Raw genomic sequence first — 26,743 nt, 5'->3', positions numbered from 1 at the left:
ACACCTGTCTTGAGAACACAAAGGAGTTATAAGGATTACATTAACTACTGCATTGGAAATAGTTTTGAAAATATAAAGTGTAAAAAATAAATGATGGAGATAAAATAATGGCAGCGCAGAAGGCTAAAGTAACATTTCTCATGTAAAAAAATACACATGATGTAAAATAAATTAAATTTCCACTTATTCAGAAAATACTATGATGTGATCCATGGGAAATATGTTTTACTCAAAATGAAATTCAAAATTATTAACCATTTTTAATTTGCTATAAATCTTCATGCAAATTCAACCTGCATTTTATACTCAGAATATTTTCAACCACATGAGACTTTCTGAAAGGTAGAATTCACAATGGTTAAAAACTCAGAATCTGGAACAAAATGACCCGAGTTCCAATACTGGCTTTGCTATTCTGTAACCTTGGGCAAGTTAGTTATCTTATCAATGCTTCAATTTTCTCAGTGGTTACTGTGATTAATAAAGGTGCTAAAAAGTGTTGTGCTTAGAACAATGCTTGGCAATATATAAGCACTAAATAAGTTTTCAGTAATGTTGCTTTCTTTTATTATTATTATTACTACTATTACTACTATTATTATACTGTCTCCACAGATTTTTCCTTAGGCATGGTTTGCTAGCTCCAAGTGTTTTCTCTTCTATTATTCCAAATATATTTTTGCCAGGATTCTGATTGAGTGCTAACATTTATACATAGCCATATCAATCATAATGCATCTTGGTGTCAGCCAACAAAGCAGTTTCCTGAATATCATGGAATTCATCACTATTCATTAGTATACAATTTTGGATCACGGTACAGGCAGTTAGTGAATTAACCCATTAACCATCTTCAAACCTTGAACAGAGATTTTTATGGCTTGGAGTGGGGAAACTATGCATGCTAATCACTGACATTGTAATCTAATCACCAAATGATAAAAACATCATGGAAGGAAGCAAAATCTAAGTGCTGGATGTAATTACATTACTATTCAGCAGCTTGATGGGGAAGATGGGCAAGTTGTAGTTATTTACACAACCAAACACTCAACAGACCATTTTAGGCCCCATTCCAAGCTATGACTGGAAATCCAGTAGCTGTGCATTTCAAATCAAGACGAGCTGTTAGAGAATTACGAGGCTCTGAAAACCTTAATTGCCATGATCTTTAGGTAACAGCAACCCTGAAGTGTAATTTATGATGATGAAGTAGTTTGGTACGGGAGAGAGAGGTCAGGTACAGAATCAGAGGGAGATATTTTTCAATCTCTGCTCTGCCACTGACTGACTGACATGGGCAAGTGACTTAATTTTTCAGCTCCATCATCTGTAAAATGGAGATCAGAAGACATTTGCCTTTCAGGTATTGTACAAATATTAGAAACAATGACTACAGAATACTTGGCCCACAATGCTATTCAGGAATCCGTGCTAATTTTTATGGGTAATCACGAAATGATAAGGAACCATCAAGGGAGAAACCAAATAAACATCATACAAAAATAATGTTATAATTCACTAGAATTATATAAACAATATGAAAATTATGCTGGTCATTAATATATTAGCACCTAGCATACAAGTTCATAATACTGGTTGTTATGATGATGATGCAATTTTTGGAAACAGAATGAAATGAACAATCCAAGCACATGTATATCTCACATAAGTATTATTGGCACAGAGTCTCCTATTAAATAGTTAAATTTGTGAAAATAAAATGTGATAAAAATATATTCAGCAAACCATAAAATATGCTTTCTTTGGTCTGTGACTTGACAACTTGGATTCAGTCAACGAATAGAACAAAGCATAGCATATCATAAATATTTCTAAATTTTCTGCAGTCGTAGAGGGAATGATCCAAAAGAGTAGGTGATATATGCTTCATTTCTATTTGGCCTCTTGAATAAGTTCTAGCATATATATATATGTATTCTATATACAGTGTATACATACAGAGAGAGAGAGAAGGCTACTGTGATGCAATATATGCATATACAGTGTATATACATATATATAGAAGGCTACTGTGATGCAATGTATATAAACATATATATATTGCATCACAGTAGCCTTAATTGTTTTTTTAAGACTAAAGAGATATTGTTTTTGTTGTTGACCCACTAACTGAGAAAGAGAAACAGCTCGCGCTGGCTCTAGCACCACTGAAGCCTAGGGTGATGTAAAGAGGCTGCTAAAAAATATCCATTTTGAGAAATCTATTATGTATTGAATACCATTTATCAAAATGTTAAATACAGAGCCTAAAGACTTATCAACTGTCAATAGAGATTCTTTAAAAATAATTAAATTTTAAACGTTATATGCACACATATGCACACATACATATATGTATATAATGACAATTAAGCTTGTACAATTCTGAGGCTGAAACACTGAACAACATATGATGATATGAGATTAATTTTTAAACCAACATATGAGAATATCCACTCTGACGTGTTTACTGTTAATCCAGAGGCCAGCTTCTGAGATACACACTTAGTCCAACGATGTTGTCACCTCTCCTCTTTAGTAACTACCTTTGTGTGAGTTTTGCCATACTAGAAAAGCAGTTGCATTAATTCATAATCACACAGCATAAATTGTCAACTAAAAGAGAAGTAAATGTGAGATGATAAATGCAAACAAGTAGAATATGGTGCAAATAAAGATAGCTTCCTGTTCAGAAATAGGCATTGCATTGGAAAACACACTCAGGCATACAAACACACACACAGAGTTGGGGTAGAAGAGGCTAAATCTACTCTGAAATGTTCTGTACTTACCCTAATGAAATTATAAAAGTGGTTCCCATTCAGATGGCACATTAAAATAAATTGGGGAACTTTTAATAAGTAGATTTACAAGCTCTACCCTAGACCCAGTTGAACTTGAGTCTCTAGGGTTGAAATCAGAACACTGAGCTCTCTTTAAAACTCCCCAGGTGTTTCAAACCTGGATGTAAGGGCCACTGAGTTATAAGAGAGAAACCATCATTTATTGAAAACTTTGTCACACGGTGTTAAGTTTAGGTCGATCCTCACAGCACCTACAAATCCCCATTTTCCAGATGACAAAAGAGAAGCTTCTATAGGTTGGGATGCAAAGCCAATAATCAGAGCAGATCTAATTCAAAATGTTTGCTGTTTATCAAATACCACAATGAATTAAAAAAAAAAAAAACTTGTAGAGGTTAATACTGGGGTTACAATGTGGTGAATGAAAGGAGATTCACAAGGGTCAGCAATTATGTTTTGTTCTGCCAGGAGTGGTCAGAAAACTGCACATGATTCTCTTGTACTTCAGGGAATATCAAAAAACAAAAGCTCCTGAAAAACTATATTTTTCATATCTTTTGTGTGCATTTGTTTGGTGGTTCCTGGCCATGAGGTGAAGATGTATTTGCAATATTTGTGGGCTAAGTCATTTTTAAATGCTTTTATTTATTATCATCTATTTTTGTGTGTATGTGTGTAAGCCTCTCCAAGTTGAAATTAAAGCAGAGCACTGCCTAACTCCCAAAGGGATAATCGATACAATTTTCCAGCTAAATGGCCTCCCTCATCTATTTTACCCTTGATTGTTGGATACAATAGAGAACACTTTTAGGCAGGTCTGTTGCTTTCAGGTAGCCACGTAGGGAACCACATACCCCCTCTTATAAAGATTCCGCCTCATTTGTGATCTCTGCTTTAAAAGTTCCTTTCTTTTTCTTAGACATTTTAAATTAAATCAATAATTAGTAATAAAAATATATTTGAGTATCACCGTACTTTCCTTCCAGTAATGAGATGGGGCAAAAAATTTAGCGCCATTTTCTATAGATGAGGAAACTGAGGCTCAAGCAAGCAAAGTACAGTGTGAGCTCAAAAGGCAGGGCAGGAATTACACCAGGTCTTGGGCTGCCAGGCCAAGGCCCTTTCCACAGTTGTCCTTTCTCAAGGAACAGAGTACTCTCCTTCTGGAAAGCTTACCTTTCTCCAGAGATGATTCAGAGCCACACAGCTACAACTGGGCTGATCAATGACTCATTCAAAAATTCACAAGTACAGTTAATCTCTTCTAGCTGTTGGTAAGTCTAAAAATGATAATTTACCAATCATCTTTTGAGGAGAAAAGGATAACTCATGATAATTTTTCTAATTTGGCAGTATATATTTTATCTACATGAATACAAAAATAGAAAATCCTGATTTAAAGAGAAAATGAGTATTTTGTGAAGACAATGAAAAAAATAACTTCAAACTTTAAAAGATTTTGTCCCCAGTGAAAATGTGACATTTTGAGTTGTATAATGTTACTACCACAAAAGTGGTAATGCTGACCTTCTAAAACAAATATTTTTATTACTGATTTCAAAATTTAATACTCCACAGAAAAGAGTTTCATGTAATGAAACAATTTCTGTGTTATTTAGAGAGAACCCAGGCATATGTGCACACTAACACCTAAACCAAACTCAAATTGGTGACAGAAAAATGGTGGCTTTGACTTACACTTGACAGTTGCTAATAGGATTTTGCAGCTAAAACCTTCCCTCCTAACAATACTCTAACAAATTAAATACATACATATATATATATACACACACACACACATATGTATGTGTATATATATAGTATTATATAGAAGTGATTTAAGGAGCAAACTGGCAACTCCACTTTGATAGATTACATTGATGGACCTCTTGTTTTTGACTCTCCCTCAGTTTTCACAGAACCACATAACCTATCCAACTTCCTGACCAGTTTGCTTTCCTTTAAACTCCCTACACCAGGCATTTCTCATGATTAAAGCCCTTTCCTGTCTGTAATTCTTTACTCCCAGAATTCCATCCATTTCCATTTATCACATATCATCTACACTTCGATAATTCCAAAACCCTTCCTTTATTCCTGACCTCTCCCCCAAGCGCCAGCCAGTTACTCTACCTACAGACACCTCAAACACCTCACTTGACAAACTGAATTCATATTGTCTTCTAATTGAATTCATTTATACCACTAACTCAGCCCTTAACCACATGCTCCTGTTGAACTGTTTTTCCTGCCTTTCAAGTCTGGAGCCTTGATGAAACAATTACATTTTCTAATAAGAAAAGTGTCTTTTTAAAGTGAGTAGCTACAAGTGACTGAGGAAAGAACTTCCTCCCAGCTACTCAAATGAGGTCACCTCACTTTAGGTAGCAGGGGGTCACCTGGCGTTACTTCACTTGTGGCATGGCTGTTATATCCCATCCCACACAAAACCACAAAATCCTCAAAGTCCAGAACGGTTGTCCATTTCTCTCCCTAATCTTTCCCACAATGCTTAGAATGGTGGATGTCCTCATTTACTTGCCAAATTGATTGGAACTTGTAATTTGCCACTTCTCCCTTCTCAGCCCAGATCCACAAAGATAAATGTCTTGAAATCAGGGATTTCCCTTTGTTCTTTTTATTGTTAACTTAGTGCCTTAGAAAAGCACTGCTATCTAGCACCCAGCCCCAAAGATATATTAAATTCAGGATACTTGTTCTCTTCAAGTAACCTGCTTCAACTGGAAGTCAGGGAATATTGAAAAGCCAAAACCTCCTGGTTAAAAAGCAGCAGTGACCTCTCCTTTTTAATATCTCAGATACATGTTAGATGGAGAATATGCAATATTTTCATTTATAACATTTTTGGAATTCTCTCAAATTCAAACTTAAACAGACTGCTGCTTAAACCCAGAAAGACAAGAGCTTCAAGCAGTTGATTTCCAGCCATATAGGCTTCATTGTCCTGATTCATTTATTTCACCTAGGGATGCTAAATACAACAGCTGTAAGACAGGTGGGTCCTAGAAGCCATAAAATTGTCATGTTACCTGACTTGTGCCAAGGTAGGAAGTGTTCAGTAATTATATATTGAGACCAATGGCTTTGAAGATACTCTGAAGTATAAAATTGTGAAAAAATAATAATCAACATCAAATGAAAGTTCTGTATTTGTAAATAATCAAATCCTAGTTAACCTAGCATATGTGATGTGAATGCAACCTAGAAGGCCATAGTATAAGGGTTTGAAAATCATATTTGAACTAGACTGAAGTTTTAGCCTTTACCTACTAGCCTTGTCTCCTTTGGCAAGTAACTTAATGCCTCTGAGCCCTCAGTCCAATCATCTGTAAAACAGGAATAACAATAATGACCTCAGAGGACTATTGTGAGAAAAAACAAACATACTTTGTATGTCAGTATCCTAGTAAGAATCCAAATAAATGTTATAGTAATCTCAACACTATCTTTGCTTATTGAAATTATATCTTCAGAGTAAATCACTTTTGGAAATGATTATAGAAATACCCACATAAGCTTTATAAAGAAATTGGAGACAGTAGTTGAACACGTAGCCTGCACAAAAAAAAATACACTCAAGAATTCACCAAATATTATAAAAGAGCAAAATATCACTGTGGTTCTTTGGGGGAACATAGCATGGTAAGGCAACATTCTTGTAAAAACAGACAAGCATAAAGCAGAGTGATTTGATTTAGGCAAAATTCATGATCAGGGATATGTAAAAGCAATATACTGGCAGAACCTGTAGGCAGTAGTGACTTCCACAGTCATAATGTGTTGGAGATTGAATCATGTACACCACAATGGGCATGCTCAGATGCCAACCCTTGGTCCTGAGGGTGTGGAACCACTTAAATAGGACCTCTTTAAGGTGCTACTTCAGTTAAAGTATGGCCAGATTAAAGCCCAACTGAATCAGGCTGGGCATTACTAGAGTCCTTTATAAACAGAATTAAATTCAGACAGAGAGAAAGAAAAGCCCCAGGAAGCAGCCAGACGCTGGAAGTCAACCAAACCCGTAAAAGAAAGAGAAGACTCCACCATGTTCACTGCCATGTGACCCAAAAGCTAACAGACTCCAAAGACTGACAACAACCCACAAGATAGGGACCTGGGAAGAAGCATGTCTTCTAGGCTCTGAAACCATGAGCCCATCAATTCCTATTCTTAAGCCAACTTGTATGGTATTTGTTTTAGCAGCTGGGAAACTAAAACATAATGCATGTTTATATGCATTCAACATGGAATATGGGTAATCTTTGTAAAGAAAAACAAAGCACCATATTCACTCATTTTTTACTGAGGCAATCATATAATAATATTTATAGATTTAATTTACCCATATTCTCCTAGATTTTATAATCCAAAAGCAAGAAAGATACCTGTTTTGTGCTTATCCTTCCCTGCGTCCCCTTTCTTTTCTGAGCTGGAGTTGTATCAACAGAGTATCTTGTATTTGCTCAGATCTACTGGATGAACTACTTAGGATTGATAATACATTTTTTTGTTTTTATTCAGAATCATCAAATTATAAGGCTACTTCAATATAATTTGCTTCTGATAGGGATTACTTTAGAAATTTTAGGCAATTTGCATACAATTCCAGAGGCTGAATAATTAGAAGTGCAAACACACACACGTATATACAATGAATATATGCATATACACAAATATTCATAAACAAATATACAGTTACTTAAATAAATACAGTTCAATTTTAGGAATGTTTATTGATCATTAGACCAACTATTCTCATACAGAAATTTTCCCAGAAAATGTGAACATTGAAAATGAAGCAATGTTTTAAACATCATTATGCATCAGTATCTAAAACTAGGTCAATTGATAAATGTTTATTAATGACTGCAGGAATGGATGAATTAGTGAATAGTTGAGTTACAAAGTCCCTATTTTTAAAAAACATCTAGAAAGGATCGAAACTGTATAAATACAATGTGATATGTTTTATATCTGTGCTTCCAAGCAATTTATGGTGAGTGACCATTTTCTTCCCATTTCCAACAAATCACAGGCCAATTTTTGTAACATGTAATTAAAATAAATTACTAAAAAAATAGGGGAGAACACAAAGACATACAAATAGATACAAAATTATTCTGTAAAATTGCTATGGAAGTTTCAATTTCTCATCTCAATCTAGCAACCAACAAACCACAGATCATATTTTGAGTGGCTCCATTTTGTACTATCACCATGAACAATGTGATGGAGAAAACTACAGCTAATCCACGGCTAAATGAAAGAAAAGCATTTGAAAAGTTCCATTATGATCTGCTTAGTATAATCTGCTGGGGAAATTATCATTTTCTTCCTGTAGTTTCCAGAATGCTATAGTAATTCATGCGACAGAAAAATAAAAATAAAAATAAATAAAAATAAAAAACAGGGCCCCAAATGTTTCTTTTCAGCAAACTCTAGTCATCCTGGCTAGGCTGCAGAACTCAAAAGGAGAAATATACATACAGCTTCTCTTTCCTAGAAAAGATTCACAGCACCAGGCACTCTCCTTTTGGCAGGTAAGAAACCCAATTCCTTAAGTGATAAATGGTAAATGTCATAAACATCCTTCTCATTTCCATTTGTTTCTTTTTGCAAATAAAACAAACATTCCTTAGTTTTATTGTTGGAAATAATTCATTTAAAACTGCACAAAGTATTTCTCCATATAGTACTGATTTTTACGCTACATGATTCAAGTAATTTCTACCTATGAATAAAATATTACTATAAAATTGTTGTTATTTGTGCTATCAAGCAATCATAGTACCCAGATGTTAGTACACATACACATGGTAAAATATTAAGAAATTATTATAGCATTTTAAACCTATATAAAAAAAGAAGTTTGGAAACTTTTTTTTAATTATCAAAATGTCATTTCTGACAAAAGAAAACTAATTTGGAAAATGAAATTGCATGGCCTCTTTCCTAGTTGTTAGAGTCTAAAGTCATCATGAAAGGCAGATAAAAATTACTTCTAAAAATGCCTTGGAAAATCATACAATACTTACACATGATTTTCCCTGTTTCATATCATCTCTCAAGTCCAACTCAGCCAAGTTTTATATGAAATTTGGATATAAAGACAAATTCCTTATTTAATCACTGGGTGAAGTGCTAGGCTCACCAAAAATATAACTAAGACTATATTAATTCATGTAAATTAATTATATGAATTCATGTAAATTAAAAGTACAGATGATGCTACACTACTGAAATAAGACAAGCTCAAAAAGATGTAAGTATGGAAATGCACTTAATTTAAAATAACAATAAAGAAAAAGAGAAGAAAAGAGAATCAACTAAAATATGCACAACAGGGCATGGCAAAGTAAATTTTTACAACATAATACTATATATAATTGGAATCATGTTGCAAAATAAAAATTAATGGCAGTGTACTTATAGTATGCTGTTGAGTGGAGAAGATTTTTGACTATATATAACAGCATATGTATTTATATATGAAAATTATATATAAACCATATAAATTATACAATATGTGGTATAATTATATGTATATTATAAATTTTATCATTTATTAGTTATTTAAACAAAAACTGGAAGTATATATACAAAATATTATGATGAAAGAGGGAGATATAATTTTGAATTGCCTCACTATTGTGTGATTAAAAAGGCAATATCAACACTATCAAAATATCATAAACCTTTTGCACTTTTTGAGCATTTTCCACTTTCATTTCATTTTTTATTAACAGATATGCACTTATTTAGAGTATGTGCATCAATTTGGTTGGGAAGAAACAACCTAATAAAGTATAAAATAAAAATCCAGATTTTGAGCAACCTACTCTTTATATTAAAGCAAAATATAAGGTCAAATAATTCATTTTTACTTTTCACAGACCCTAAGCTACCCTTTCTCTCAATATGCTTTATAAATTTAATCTGAAAGTATGGAATTTCAATATCTACAAAATATATTAAACTGATTTTCCCTTAACTGACAAAGACAGATCAAAAGGAACTAAGATAAAATCTGCTAATTGAGGACCTGATAGGTAGACTAATAAATAGCTCATTATACTAAGAAAAATGTGAGGTTCACAGTAACATTTTTTACATGAAGGAAAAAAGTTTCACAGAGTCATTAGTATTTTGAAATAAATTAGTTCTGTGGTTATCCATCTGAATCAAAACCATGGCACATTTAGTCAAAAACTCAGAATCCACAATCTGGAATTCACATGCTTTGAGTATTTCCAACTCCCTATATGGGTATCAAAAACAGGAAATCTATCTCATGGTAAAATTAACTTAAATTTAACATATGTGATGCATGTTTTAGGGATAAAGCATCATGATATCAAATAAAGGTACAAAAAACAGGTATTTCTCTAATTTGATTCTATACAACTAGATACCTAATATCATTTCATAAAGCCCTTTAAAAACAATTGATCTCCCCCCCCCCACACACACACACTCACAAGGTCATATTCCCCTCACTCACACCCAGACACGTCACACAGGACTCATAACGGAATACTGACATGCATTTACTTCTGAAACAACCTAATAATGAGAGATAAAGGATCAAACTTCAATGATTATATTTCCCCACATCAAAGTCTTAGTGAATCACATGCTTCAATCAAAGATACTGTCACTTTATTTAATACCTTTAAGACTACACAACTTGTTTAATTTTCTATAAATGCAAGGTGTTTCTTTCAGTTAACGTGTCATTTTCCACAGTCATCAAAAGCTGTTTTGACTTTCTCAATTTATTATGATTCATATTTTGTGATTTGAATCACATAGAGAAATTAATCCTCTGATTTAATAAGATACCATTTTAACCCAAATCACAACATTGGAAATAAGTCAACTAACCAAGGTGGAAATTTTTGTCTTTTTGTTCTCTGCTATCTTCTGTTTTAGAACTTTGCCTGACTTATAACAGGTACTTGATAAATTTTGTTGAATGAATTGGTTAATAATTTTTCTCAAGTGTTTTTTTTCATTGATATATTGTTTGGGCCCTTTTATCTTTGGGCCTGAGAAAGACTTCTATAGCAGTTTAAGTATATGTAGAATTCTTCAAGAAAACTTAATTTTTAATTTTTTAGATATTCTTTTTATTTGTTACTACATACGTCATTCAAAAGATTTGAGCCCAGGCCTTATAGTCATGTTGCTGCATTTATAGTAATAATACAAATAAGAGATCTAATTTAAAGAAATTTTTTTTCTGGTTAATTTCCTTTGGAGGGAAGAGTCAGGATTGTCATAAACCAAAACAAGCTAGATGGAAAGGTGTAAATGTACCACTGCTGCCATTTTTTTTTTTTTTTCACTTCAACCCCAACACTTGCACAATACACCTTCATCTTCCATCCAATTTGCAACATTCTCTGTGGGCAGAAAGATATTTCTGGAGGACTCCAACACCTTCCTTAAATCATTTAACTACATTCAGACAAGAATTGAAACTGGCAGTTACACTCTCAATAATTCTATTCCTAAATAACATAGATCATGCATTATGACAGAGAAGGAGTGATAAGTCCATTGTGGACAGGTTAAAAAATAAACTGCACAAACACCTACTTATAAGTCTATGCATGAGGTTATGGTATGCAAAACTATATATATTTAATTATAACAATAATACATGTTTGACTTAATTCATTAATAGTAAGCATCATAGAAGTCCCCTAACTTTAATTTTACCACTTGAAGGATTTATTACCGTCTGCCCCTTCTGCACTGCAAGCTCCTTTCTTGTCCATTTATGTAATATCCTCCAGAAGCACAGAATGGTGAAAAAAGGGAAATCTCAAGAAATATTTATTGGGTGAATAAATTAATGGATTCATAAAATAATGTGAGCACAATATATTTCCAACTAATACAAGCATATTAATATACTTATAGTTTAGGAACTGGCAAATGAGTAAGTGCCATAAGTCTGTGATTATTCAACCTGAGAAACAGAATTGTTAATTGCAGTAAATAATGACAATGCCAGATGCCATCACCTTCCTTAAAGTTCAGAATGCATTTTCAAGTCTTTTAATGCTAAACTCATGAACTTTTCTCAAGATAGCCCAAAAAACTATCAAAATATATCACCAATAGAATTTGTCTTCTAAATAGCAAAACAGTAATCTTGTTCGATTCAAACTTTAATTCATTTTAATCAAAACAATGATGCCACATTTTAAAAAAAATGACAAATGTTGAACTGGTTGTGGTTTGGTTAATTGTTAAAACTATTTTAGTATGTCCTTATTTGTAAATAGTGAAAACTCAGCAAAAATTGCATGAAGGAAGAGATTTTCAAAGTTATTTAGCCTTAGAACATTCTTTCATGAAAGTTTACTCAAAATGTCCTAAATCAGATAAAAGTAGGAACTTTTGTGTAAATCTATTTTTTTTTGAAATTTGCACATTTTTCCTATGAAATCAGTCAGTGCTTTCAATGAGGTTGTTTGGCTGAAGACAAAACTTTGAATCTGGAATGTATAAATTATTGTTGCTGTTTTATGTCAGAAACAGCATCGAATGCATTTATTTTCTTTAGAGCAAATACTAAGAAAATTCTTATCTATCTAATAAACAATTTACAAATAGTAACAGTTTAACTGTTCATATTAAAATCTCATTATGCCCCCTCAAATAAACTGTTGTTGCAAAAAAACTCAACATATAAAAGTAGAAAATTGTGGATTGTTTCAAGATGGACCAAGAGAATACCTAATATCTTTATTTATCATAAATATAACTGTTGAACAAAAAACACTCAAAACTTATATTTGCACTACAATATGATTTTAAAACTATTCCAAATAAATGACTGGAATTAAATGCAAAACATCTAGAAAAAACCTCATAAAGTAGATTAATATATTCCTGAGCAACTGGCAAATATGAGTCAATTTTTTAACATAACATTTACTAGGTAAGCAGACTGGGTGTCACTTCACCATATAAGACCTAATTTACTATCATTTTCAAAAATTGAGTTGCAAAAAGAAAATTAAAATGTATATGAAAGTACTTTCTGAATTATAAAATTCCATACAAACACAAGATAACTCTGTTAAAGAAAGTTACCATGTGTATAAAGTATACATCCTTGTGTATAAAGTACACATCCTTGGTTTGCAGTTTTGTTCTTCTCTCCTGCTGAAGAATTTATGCTCTCCCTTCCACATCAAGAAAACTGTCTCTGATTGTGGTGAGACATCCTCAAAAAGTTTACCTTTGAGGAAGCAATTTCATTGCTCAGCAGAGGGGAGGAGTTATACAAATTATTGTAGATCTACCCCAAAGGTCCCTAACCAGGGATGATTTTGCCCTCCCCCCCCCCACCCCCGTCCAGGGGAGATATGATATATGGCCATGTCTGGAGACATTTTTGGTTGTCACACCTGAACTGAGAATAGTGGTTTGCTATTGGAATGCTATGGGTAGAAGGCCAGGGATGCTGCTAAACATCCTAAGACGCATAGGGAAGCCCTAACATCCACTCCCATGCTCCGCCCCCCCAAAGAAAACAACAACAAAGAATTATCCAGCCCAAAATGCCAATAACGTCAAGATTGAGAAACTCTGATATACATGATCGTACATTATGCAGCCTTGTTTGAAAAATTATGTGGGAAAAGGCTCATAGAATTTTTTAAAACAGAATATAAAACTGAATAAACAATATAATCCCACGTGTTTTAAGATATACACACATACGTATTGAAAAACCCTGGAAGAAAATACAGTATGGTAAAGACTATTAGTCAACAAACATATTTTGTCTATCTGATCACACTGTCAGACTACAATCCCCAGATTCCTTAATAGGTAGGTGTAGCCAGGTGACTGCATTTTAGCAAACAAGGTCACTTCTATGCCTCTCCCATAAAACCTCCAACACATTCTGCTTCTTTATGCTGCCCCCTTCTTACAGCTAGATGCTGATATTGATGGCCAGGGTGATTTGAAAGTCACATGTTAAAATGGAATTGCCACTGTCAGCCTGGTTGGAGCAAAGGTTTTACCTCTCCCTGACACACTGAAAACCTGGAACTGCCCTGGATTCTTATGCAAACCAGAAATAAACTACTATTATGTTTATGCCATTAAAAAAAACTCTTCTGCTTTCAGTTACCACTTACAGCCTATGAAACAGAGAGTTTAGATAGAGTGGAAATACCAAGAAAAGAGTTCAAGTGCAAAAGTATTGTTTTTTTAGGAATTAATTAACTAGTTAATTCAACAAATTTGTATTGAATGTTTTCTATGTGCCAGGCACTGTCGTGCTACTAAATAAAATGTAGCATTAAGACCTAGACCATGTTGTCATCAGCTTCATTCTAGTGGGAGAGGCAGGTATCAAACAACTAAATTAAATAATAGATGGATAGACAGACAGACAGACACATACATACATACATATAATTTCTAGTATTGATAAACAACCCAAAATAAGTTTTATAATCCAGATTGTAAATGCTATCTATATACAGGAACACAAAGTATACAAAGGAGTAAGAAGAGGAGAAACAAGGCAAGCTTTTGAGAACAATGCCAGATAAATGTTAAATACTCAATAAATGTTAGTTGTTGTGATGGTCATAGCTGTAATCATTCATATTAATTTATTCTGACTTAACCATGAAACATAAATAGGATATGCAAAATTGGAAGCTAGAAATGCTGGAGAATTGCTTTGTTAGTAAACTAAGAGATAGGATATATTAATGGGTACAGGTATCTTTAATGCGATATTAGAAACGGTATGTGTGTGTCACTCAGAAGAAACTGGTATGAAAACAACAGAAGGAGGTGAGGTAGAAAATGAGGCTCACTAGGTTAGGGGACGGGGGCAGAGGCAAGTTCATATTATTCAAAGCCCTTGATTTTCTACACTTGCTGACATCAAAATTCAGAAAAACAGATTATTTGTCATTATTTACTTCATTTTCAACAGCATCTTAAACTAAATTGCTAGTCAGTGGAATCTTAAATCTCTATGTAAACTCACATGTTAAATATATCATTCAGTTTTTAACAACAGTGTGTGTCTCTACAGGAACATGGTTAGTCCCTGTTAAAAATTAGGCGTTTCACAAATGCCGCTAATATAAAAGCCTATTCTATGAAGATTAACATCTTCTGACAATTAATTGCATTTTTTTTTTTTTTACTGAAAGGACAAAATAACAAATGAAAAAACTGAGAAAGCAAATTTTGTAAAAATGTCTAACTTGTTCCCAAGGAACAGTAAGTACCAAGACAATCTTAATATTTCTTAGCCAAGTGACTATATTTTGGGATCACTTTTGGCAAAACATGAACTTCAACAGATTTCAATTTAGATTCTTAATAAAAAGTGAAAGGTAAAACTGAAACAATTGGAAAGTATTTTGAAAATCTATCTTGGCTAATCTCTGATAAGGACATGCCCAGAGGACTTTAAAAACATGACATAGTCCTGAGACTTTTCTGAACCCTCTAGACGTGTGCTACGTGGTAGCCATTAGCACATGTGGCTACTGAGCACTTGAAATATGGCTACTTCTGTGCTGTAAATGTAAAATACAAACTGGATTTCGAAGACTTAACACAAAAAAAGAGAATGTAAACTACTTCATTAATAATTTTATACTGATTACATGTTGAAATAATTTTTGATGTGTTAACTGAAATACATTATTGAAATTAATTTCACCTGTTTCTCTAGGTTTATAATGTGGCTTATAGAAAATTTAAAATTACACGTGGGGTTTGCTTTCATGGCTGGAATTATGTATCTATTGGACAGTTTTGATTTAGAAAAGGTTTTGTCATCGCCGTTGTGGCTTTCCTCCTCTATTTCCCGTCTCCTCTTGCACCCTTTCTTTTTTCATCTTTTTTTCTCCTCGCAGCATGGTATGAATGTCAGGGGAGATACATGGAACAGGGAGGGAAGATCTAGTAGTTTTGAAATTTTTATATATATTCCAAACCTGGTAGAATAGATTCAGAAATTTAATAATCTAATTTAAATAATTAATTTAAATACTAATTTATTTAAATAAATAATTTAAATAAAACAATATTTAATACAACCTTTTCACTAATATAATTAAATTTATTATTAAAACCATATTATTATCCCTTTTGAAACATCTAAAAGCCTAGAGATTTCTGAATTCATTTTTATATTTTATAGTACTTAAGAGTTTCTAATAAGATATTTTTATTTGAAATCTTGGGTACTCTCAATATATTCCAACACAAATTTAATTTTCTCAAACAATGTGTTATAAATTAGATAATAAAATATGTATGATGCAAATGCACAATAATATAATTGAACCTCTTTATGGCTGACCTCCCCTTTCCTTCCTCAAAATCCTATCACTACTTTTCCTATTCTGTTTCGCTTCCAAATGGCTCTCTCTGAATCTTTTTGATGTTGTTCCTGTTCCCTGGCCTCTTTGATCTTTCTTTCTTCATATTTCCCCCATATGGGTGCATAAAATGCTGACTTGAGAATACAGTGTAACAAGAGTATTGTCAAATCTTCCATCCTGAGGATGCTCCCAAGTCATTGGGGAAGGGACAGGTATTGCATTTCAACAATGTTTTTATTTAAAGCGCCTTAATAATCCAAACATCCATATCAACAATCTATGCCTTTCTTAACTCTCACAACTCATATCTTATCACTTTTCAAATGCACCACTTCTTTCCCCCCCTGAGAAGACTGTCAGGTCATGAGTATAGATCTTGGGTCTCTGCCTTTTTTATTAAAACTTTTTAAAATCTCCTAAAACACAATGACTTAGACATAACTGATTTCCAACAAATATTGGTTAAATGAACAAACAAGTGTTCAAAATCTCACCCACTATACCAAGATGAAAAACTCCGGAGAACTCTGAGAAGCGGGACTAGACTCGGAGCCTATCTTAGCATAGCCAAAAGGAAATCATCGTGTGTTTTTTAAGTCTTCCATACATAGAGCAGCTATTTTGATGGCCCTAATTATACGAGTATGTCTATTTTCTTTGACAAATGCCACTGACTTATTGATGTACAAATCAAAGTATCTATTTTTCTCCATCGATTAAACAAGGCACAGTGTTTTACATTCATGTTGTGGAGACCTGGGTTCCCGTTTTTACTCATTTAACAGCACTGAGACATTCGTCAAGTCACCTGTCTGACCCTCAATTTCCTCCTTGATAAAATCTAGGATAATAATGTATTTTATAGGGTATTACAAAGATGGGGTATAACATGGCCAAGCACTTAGCACATGTGTAATCCAGAGGAATGATTCATAAAATAAGGTAGTGGTAGCAGATCCAACAATATAAATAGTAGTAGCAATAGCTACTGTCTAGCTACCTGCTACCTGGACTTCTGATTTTAAAAAAATGTTTGAACCAGGATATAAAACACATTAACAAACACTCTATAACGTTCTTTTGAATCTGAATCATTTACTGTTACATTTGGAAATTGTTTATTACAACATCCCAATATATTTTCCTTGTTTCTGATCAATGATTTTCTTATAAAACTCGAATGTATATGTATATGCATATCAAAATGCATATCTGTACTTCTTAAAAATTCTACTCAAATAGAGTCAAGAAAAATAGGCACATTACAAACCTACAGCTCTCTTCATGATGTTCCAAAATAAGGAAAAAATTCCTAGCAGTCACAAATGAAAAAAAAAATTACGTTTTGGTATTATCATTGTGGTAAATTGAATTAAGCACCTAGGGGGTGGGGGGGAGGTGATGTGTTTTTAATCTTAATCCACTCCTGTGGTTTTGAAACCATTATAAATAGTGTCTTTTGAGGACACTATTTTTAGTTAAGGTATGGACCAACTGAATGAAGTCAGACTTTAATGCTATCATTGGAGGCTTTATGAGAGAAAGCCATGTGAGGAGCTGAAGCTGCAAGTCAACAGAACCCAGAAGAAAAAAAAGAAAGACATCACCATGTGACAGCAAAGCCAAGGAACCCAGGGAATATCAGCCAGCCAGAATGCCACCAAACCTTGATGAAGTAAGCCACCTAACTTCTGAAACCGTGGGCCAATAAATTCCTGTAGTTAAGCCAACCCATTGGGTGATATTTGTCATAGCAACTGGGAAATGAAGACAGTTTATTATAAACTTCCAGGAATGTCTTGGTTAATTTTAGCACGTGTCATAGTTTTCCTCGCTGCCTTTTCTTCTGTCATCCATTATGGATTAAAGAAATAATCTCTTTCAGTAAATTACACCTTTAACATTTGGCCTCACAATTCCTTAACTTCTCAACATCAGTACCATTTGCCTTAGTTGCATGCCTTACCAAACTTTAAAACATATCCATCATTTAATATATGCAATTTTCAAAATCTGGAAATACAATATTCTCCTCCAGAATCATGCATAGTCACAGCTCTCTTGTTCTATTAAAAATGTAAACCTACTATTAATTTTCATCCTCACCTCATGCTCTCAAATCTTAACAGTTCTTAATCCATTCATTTTCTGGAGCTGCCCTTGTCCCCTCAGCAACACAGATTAATTGTCAGTCTTCTCTGCAACATACTCATTACCTCTAGAGAGCCAAATTCTCTGGTTTACACATGTATGTTTTGCTTATCTCCTAAGCAAGAAAACCTCAACTGATTGACCATTTGGCTGACTGGCTGTCAAATACTGCTGGAGAGAGTAATGCAATTGTGCTGACTGAAGTGACAACAAATTGCTATTAACTATGGCAAATCACCCATTATGGCTGTAGAATCTTTTGATTTACTGCTTGCAGATTCCCTACTACATTCTCCAGGCTTCTATCCCCATACTGGTTAATCTTAACCTAGTACCTCACTTAAACTCTGCTAAGAAGACTGAAGCCATCAACAGATGGCAAAATCAGTGTAGGAAGGGCCTTATCAGTCTTACTCACCAGTGTATTCCCACCCTGGAGCACAGTATTTACAGATGAAATGTTCTGCAGAATATATATTGAATATATAATGAATACTTAGTTAACTAGTGAAACGACTCATTTTTTTTTCCTTTTCTGAGTAAGATGTGACCAGCCTCTTGTTGTGCTACTACTGACCATACCAACCTATGTAGAACATTCTGAAACTTGCTCCTGAAATGATCCTCCTCCCCCTTATACTTCCATCTCTTCTTGCTAGGGAATTCTATCCTGAAAAAAGAAAATGAATACACCTTCAGATTTTCCTTATTCTGGTTTAAAAAATATGCCCTTTCTTCAATAAGATGCTGCCCTATTTCATTCCCACAATTTAACACTAAACTTCATTTACTTCCTGTCTCCATATCTTTAAGGCTACATGCGTCTTTAAACACGGGCATTGGACTTTGGCCTTTAATCCTAATATGCATACTTTTTTCTTAACAATAACTAATAAATTTTCAGTTTTCTTACTGAAAACAATTTCAAACATACAAAAAATTTCAAGGAATAATACAATGAAACCTGTGAACCAATCGCTAGATTCAGAAATTGTTAACAAATGATGATATGCTTTATGCACACATGCACATACACATACACTTTTTTAAATGAATCATATGAAATTAGTTTGCAAACATCATGGCATTCATCCGTAAACAATTCAGCAGGTACTTCCTAATACCATATATTATCTAAACCATATGCAAACTTTTCCAGTTATATCAAAATTTGAAATTTTATAGTCTGCTTTTTTTTTTTTCAACTAGAAGCAAATAAAATGTCAAACTCTGCATTTGGTTGTCCTCAGTCTCTTACAATCTAGAAAAGTTCTCCAATTCCACATAGTTTTTTATAGCACTTTTGAAGAGACCAGGCTAAGTATCTGGTATCCTCAATGCAGAATGCCCATCTTCTGAATTTGCCTGAGTATTTCCCCATGGTTTAGTTTAACCTATTCTTCTTTCCATGTATTTTCTATAAACTGAAATTTAAGTCCATGCAGGCTTTATTTGATTCAGGTCAAACATTTCTGGAAATAATATTTCACAAATGATGCTGATACTTCATGTCGTATCACAGTAGGAGGCTCATGGTGTAAGGTTGCCTCTTAGTGGTGCTGAGTCTGATCATTCAGGTTTTTAAGAAGATAACTATGGTAGACTGAGTTACATACCCCAGAAAAAAAAAATGTTCTTAATCTTAACCCCAATCCTGTGGGTGTGAACCCACTATAAACAGGACCTTTTGAAGTAAGCTGTGGTCAACTGAATCAGGATGGGCCTTAATCTTATTACTGGAGAGGCCTAATAAAGAAAAAGCCACAAGGAGGAGTCAGAAGTCAGCAGGAACCCAGAAGAGAAAGAAGAGGACATTGCCAGGTGATGGGAAGTCAAAGAAACCAAGCAGTCAGGCAGAATGCTACCCACCCTGGGAGCTGCAGACCTTCTAACCTCTGAAACTGTGAGCCCAATAAATTCCTGTTGTCAAGCTGACCCATTTTGTGATATTTGTCTTACCAGCCAAGAAACTAAAACAGTTAACTGCCAGAAATTATACCTGGGTACCACAAAAAAATGCTACTACCCAAAATACTTTAACTAATGATCTTAGCATCCATTGATTATCCTTGAGTCATTTATTTCATATGGAGGTAGAAGTAATTTTCTAATTCCATCATTTTCTACATTTATTAGCTTGCTCTCCTTGGTAAAGAAAAGATATCCCTCAACATCTTGAGATGAGTTTTCTTCCAAGAAGCAGAGTAACTGGTTAATTTTTCCAATATGATTATAAATGGCTTTATATATTTTTTCTATCCTTTTTTATTTAGAGTATCATCACTGCAGACTGATATATTATACTTTATTCAGTGTTTCACAAACTAATATAGTCACTCAATGTTCAGATTGGCCCAAATACGGCAACTGAAGGTCCCTTCAAACTGGCTCCTGTTTCCATTCCGTGGAACATTATTTGTCTTTGGGTCTGGCACAATAAGCCACAATAATGGCTGTGACCTAAACCAGCCATTTCTGCAAGGCGCTTTGGTATGATGTGTATAAACCATGATTTGTGCACTAGATGTGCTCATAGCTGCTTGGGAGACATTGCTTTAAACCTTTTCAGTAGACTGAGCTAATAAATACATTTTACTTGAAAAGCTTTTTAGTATATTTTAAGATCTTATAGATTAGCCCCCCTCTGCTTTTCTTCTTCAGAATTTTCCTGGCTATTCTTTCTTTTCTATTTTTCATCTAATCCAGGAAAAATCTTTCTCTTCTTACTATTGAGATCAGGTTGTGCGCGCACACCCACGCCACCACCACACCACACCACACTCTTGAAATGAACTGATCTCTATAATCCTGCCATACTCTGTCCAGAATCTTTGAATTATTTTTCATATCTAATATTCCACATTCATTTTGTTTCTTTTTAAAACTAATGGATTTTAATCACAAATGCAAAGACCTTATCATCCTTTAAACCCATGCAGCATTTGATACTGCTGACTAACTCTTCCTTGTTTACACACTCATATCATCCTGAGGTTGAGTGGCTATTCTCCTAACTCTGACTTTTTTCTGCCTTTTACCAGCTCCTCTTCCTATATGCTCTCAGAAAAAAATGCAGGTGTTTCTCAAAATTCTGGCCTTGGATGACAGATTCCCTCCTAGAGTTTCAATGTAGGTGTTTTTGTAACATCTCTCTCTAGCCTTGAGTGTGTTACCTAGCTTTCGACCTAAATTCCAGTTGCATATTGGTTATTTCATCTGGGAGTAATGTCAGAACTTCAAATTAGTGATATTTCCAAAACTGAACCAATCTCCCACCCCCACCCAACTTAGTCTCCCCTACAGATATTCTCATTTTGTCTTGTTTTGCTTTATACCACCAGTTTCCAAGATTATCATTTCACAAAATTCAAAGGCATCTTTTAATCTTCCTGCCTTCTTGCCCTCCAAATCCACTGATTTTATGGACTTGTGGATTTGCCATCAAAATGTCTTTGAAAATCCATTTCAGCATGTTTATTAACATTGCCTCAATTTTGGTTTATGTTTCCCATTCTTTCTGGAAACTCCCCACTAAATAAAATAATCACATGTTCAAGTTCCAAGAAAAGTATTTCATAATGGAAGACTTCTTTTGCACATCTGAAGAGACAATTAAAAATAGCATCTTAAAATAACATCTTGCAGTTATGTGTTTTATGCTATTAACAAACACACAGAATGAGCTTGAAAAAAATGTCACATTCAAATATGTGTAGCAGTGAAATTCTGAGTTGGAGATGATGCTGACGCTGAGGTGTTGGTAGACAGAAGAGACACCTATATTTATAGACCCGCTATGTTATGAAAAAATTGGCTGTTCAGTTTTCCTTGCGCAAAAGGCTTATTTTCCACATCATGCTGCAAAAGCCTTAAGAGTAGAGACTACATCTTGTACTTAGTAAGTAAACATTTGTTGAATGCTTTTCCTGGGGCTCCTGCAAATCTGTATAGTACAGACCATCTCTAGTCACACACTGAGTCCCTCCTCAGAAAAATCTGTTAGTCCTCGAGAATTATACAACATAAGCTACTCAAAGGTCTTCTAGGATCAGTGATACTCTTTGGCAATGGTGCCACATTCTGTTATTTTTGGCCCTATTACTCACTAGCGAAAACTTGCCAAACTACAATCATTTTAAATAATGTTCCAAGGAAAGTATATGGTTATTATTTTATATTAGGCAAAACAAAACAAACCAAAAATTCCTCTTCACAAATGGGACAGCCAAGTGCAGAAGAGGAAAATGAGTTATTCAGACAGTCCTGTCACTTGTCCCTTACTTCCTGTGGGGTTCTGAGCAAGTTTCTCATCTCTCTAAGCCCCAGGTTCCTCAAAACTGTAAGATTATGATGATACTACCTTTTTACTGAGGGGAAGAGCAAATGGAAGTGCATTCAATTTTGTCATATCAATAAATGTTAGTCCTCCTTTTGTTTCTCTCGCATCCTCACTTAATGAAAAAATAGCCTCTCCACATTCCATCCTTTTACTTTTTAAACTGACTCAGAAATATGTTGCTACTGTTATTATTTAGCATATGGCCATCACATTTGTATAAACAGTCTCCCCAAACACATGGATTATGTATGAATGCAATTAATTTCCACTAAGTTTAGAAAAAATGTTCAATTATTGTCTTCTAAGTCAAAAACAAAATAACTGATTAGTTCAGTGTAATTTTACCAAAATATTTATGAACAGAAAATCCCCATTTTTTCTTTAATAATGATGCTTTTCATTACATCTTTCAGAAAAGCAAAGAAAGGTTCCATGTTCTCCATAATTCTCCTCTCCACTAGGATTTAGACATGGCCAAAGAAACAAAACCATTGCAGCCTTGACCCCAGAAGAGCAGTCTCTAAGGACAGTCCAGTATACAAAGTTATTCCATTGCCCTCTCTGGTGTTAGGAATGGGTGGAGAACAAAAATCACTGCCTCTGTATGTCTAGTGATTTCGCCCCAGAAAAAAACAGCAAGATAATGCAGAATAAAACAAGAACCAAAAAAAATCTGTTTTAATTTATATAGGAATTAGACAAACACAGTCATTCTTCCACAGTGTAAGTTTGATATTTAACATAAATCTAGTAAATATATATATACATACACACACACACACACACATATACATTCTCCCAATACTTTCTTGAAAATCTGATTCATGAGGAAACCAAAATTCCCATTAAAGGGAATTTAACTGAATTGTAACGAAACTAATTCTAACTAAAGGAATCTGTGCAGGAATAATCTAGTCTCTGGAAACAGTTTAGGAGAAAAAGGAGGAGGAGGAAGAGAAGAGGGAAGGGGAGGGAGTAAGAGGAAACAACCCTAGAACAATAAGGATCATTTTTTAAAAACTGCTTTTCATTCACTTTCCAGAGCAACAAAAGAAAAAAAGAAAGAAAGAAAGAAAGAAAACAGAAAATGAACAGCAGAATAAAAATTTATCATTTTCTCAGTTTTTTATAGGCAAAAGAGAGTTTTCTTAATGGTAGTGTGATAAGAAGTGAAGAAATACCTATTTTTTAAGGTCACAGCTAATTACCACCTAAAAGTTTTCAAGAGTAAGAAAGGAGAATAAATTAATTAAAATGCAATAAAAATGTTTTCTTCAATTTCCATTTTATCATGCAAACAGTTCTAAATACCCATTTCATTTCTATACTATTTCCATAATGGAGCTTTTTGAAGGTTTGAAATGTAGAGTTTGATTTTATTTGCTGCACTGTATAATTAGTTGCTTACAAACAGTAAACAAAGCATGCCCACACTCTTACTTGGGTGGAAAGCTTTCAAGAATGTAACAGGCATAGGAGCATTTCCCTATCCTTCTTACCATCTGCCTAATAAGTAACTAGTTTCTTTAAGAAATGGTTATTTAAATGGCACATGTCATTTTTACCTAAGAAAATGTATATTGTTTTGGTATATCAAATTTGTGTGCACTATTTTTCTATTTCATTATTTTCATATTCTAATGTCATGTATAAACATAGAAGCTCTTTTAACCACTAGCCTTTTACAAAATTTGAGAAAATAAACTATCTTTTTAAAAACAGGTTATATGTCTTCTGTACTTATGAATATAAAAGACTGCCTTTATAAATATGTGTTTCAAACTTTTCTCCTCTTATTTATATCACCACCACAGTGTGACTACTTGACACACATTAAGGAAAAAAAATATGCTTAAGCACATATAAGGGTAAATATAAACAATAATGAAATATGTATTTTTAATAATGAAAATGTATTCATTCAAACATTCTTGGATGGACCACACACTCTGACAAAACTCCAATTAGGATTTTGTTTCTCTACAACATTCAAAATTGGGACAGAAACTGTAAAATTAAATTGGTAATCCAGGATCTTTTTGAATATGCAAATTTGGGCATCACATACAAAGCTCTAGAAAATTTAACAGTCTTTTTAAAGTTTGTGACCATTTCATTGTCACCATTCAGGCAGTAAAATTCTTGAGGTTAGTTACTGGTCCAATAGCCAATTTAATTTCTGTGTTTTTCTGCACCTCAGCCCCAACCTTTGCCTCCCAAACCCTCTCTCCCTGAAAAATTAAAATTAAAAAAAAAAAAACAAAAACTTTTTTTTTTCATCTCAGTAAGCAGTTAAAATAATTTGCATGACCAAGTTGATCAGAATGGAGGTGAGTTGCCTGGTGAATGAAAGAACAATATATTTTTCCCTGAGAAACCAGTAGGCGGTGCTAATTCTAGGATATCAAAGATTTTAAACCAAGAAAAAAAAAAACTCATAAAACAAAGGACAAGTTTAATGAGTTGTAGAATTCCCAATATGACTCACAAAAGAGGAAATTTGAAAAGACTGAATGTAATGATAGAAATTAATATTAGCATAAAATATGAAAAATGGATATTAAATAAAATGAAAGCATATGATGACTAAAAGTTCTCATAGCTTTTTTACAGAATTAAAAGCACACCTACCTATCTGTCCCCTCATTAAGATCCTATGAGTGTCTTCTCTAGTCCCATGTTATGTCCATCTTATTTGGACACATCATACATCACAGCTAGTTTTTGCCCCAATGTTAAGACACAAACTACCACCAACTGGTTCTCTTAATAAAAATACAGGTTTGATCACTTAAGTTCTCTCTCTCTCTCTCAAAGACCTAAATGACTTACAATGCTGGATTATTATGCACGTAAGTCATCTTGCATTTTTAAATAAGTGAACATTTCTAGTTTCACACATTCTTATGATAAATGATATTAAACAGAGAATGTTACAAGTGTCTCTTTTTTATGTTTAATGTTAGCAGTTTAAAGCATATGATAAGACTACATTTTAACAATGAGATCACCACACACATAGAAAAAGAAAATCTAAATTTAAGGCTTACTAACATATTGCTTCAAATCTGAGAACTACGCACTTCAAGATCACAAGTCTGGTAGTCTACATGTAAGTAACATAAACTGTCCTCCTTATATAACCGCGACAGACCTTCCTTAACATGAGAAAAGTTACCCTGAATATAAAAATAACTCACATACACAGCAACTTCCAAAGATCTTTCAGACGAGGAAATCCATTGTGAATAAAAAATTATAGCTTTTTAAATGTTCCAATAAATTTGAAAACTCCTAGAGTTAATGACTTTTTTGCACTCCCTACTCTTTTTCTACAAAGAGCAAAAGCTATGGACTTAAAACGTTTCATTTATATTAACTGAGGTTACAGACTTAGTGAAATATTTGCTTAAAAATACAACAATGTAGGTTATTAACCCTTTGGTTACCGGCCCTTTTTATGTTGGAATTACTTTTTTATGCCTATAGTCAATCTACAGAAAAACTTAAAAGGAAGAGTAAAAAAATTATTTCAATTGCTTTGTATTTGTTATAATGGAATCGAAAATATATGCATATCAACAATTTATGGCTGAACTTTTTATTTAAAGAAAAAACAGAAAGAAAATCAAAACTTCAAAATAAAATAATTTAAATATAATTACCCAAAGTATGATTTTTCGAAATTCATTTGTATAGCAAGCTTTCCAGCAAATTCTGTCACAGTGTTAAGTACAGAAAAGGCTTTTTATTTCCAACCGATAATCTCTGAAAATCAGTGTTTGATTATACCGGAAACATATAACAATACAATCTTAAAAAAAAAAAAAAAAAGCTTACACTTCAATGCTACTAACACCCGGGAAACAAAGTTCCGTCCCTACACCCCTCCCACCAAATCCCCAGTTCTCAGGGGAAAACCTTTATAACCACTATGAGGTGATATTAAAAAAAGGGCAAACACTGCCCCTTTAAAACTTAAATAAAAGGCTACCTTGCACCTTAGGAATGTAGTCCTATTACGCAAACTCACA

The 26,743-nt window shown here is 33.7% G+C and overlaps 1 protein-coding gene across 5 annotated transcripts in view; it reads right to left on the bottom strand.

Annotated features, from left to right (window-relative positions):
• RALYL (RALY RNA binding protein like) overlaps nt 1-26,743 on the bottom strand; it is a 727,077-nt gene that overhangs the window by 698,466 nt on the left and 1,868 nt on the right. The window lies entirely within an intron of this gene.

Source organism: Choloepus didactylus, chromosome 14, assembly GCF_015220235.1.
Source record: "Choloepus didactylus isolate mChoDid1 chromosome 14, mChoDid1.pri, whole genome shotgun sequence".
Classification (NCBI taxonomy): Eukaryota; Metazoa; Chordata; class Mammalia; order Pilosa; family Megalonychidae; genus Choloepus; species Choloepus didactylus.
This window is presented reverse-complemented; position numbering and strand designations above follow the sequence as displayed.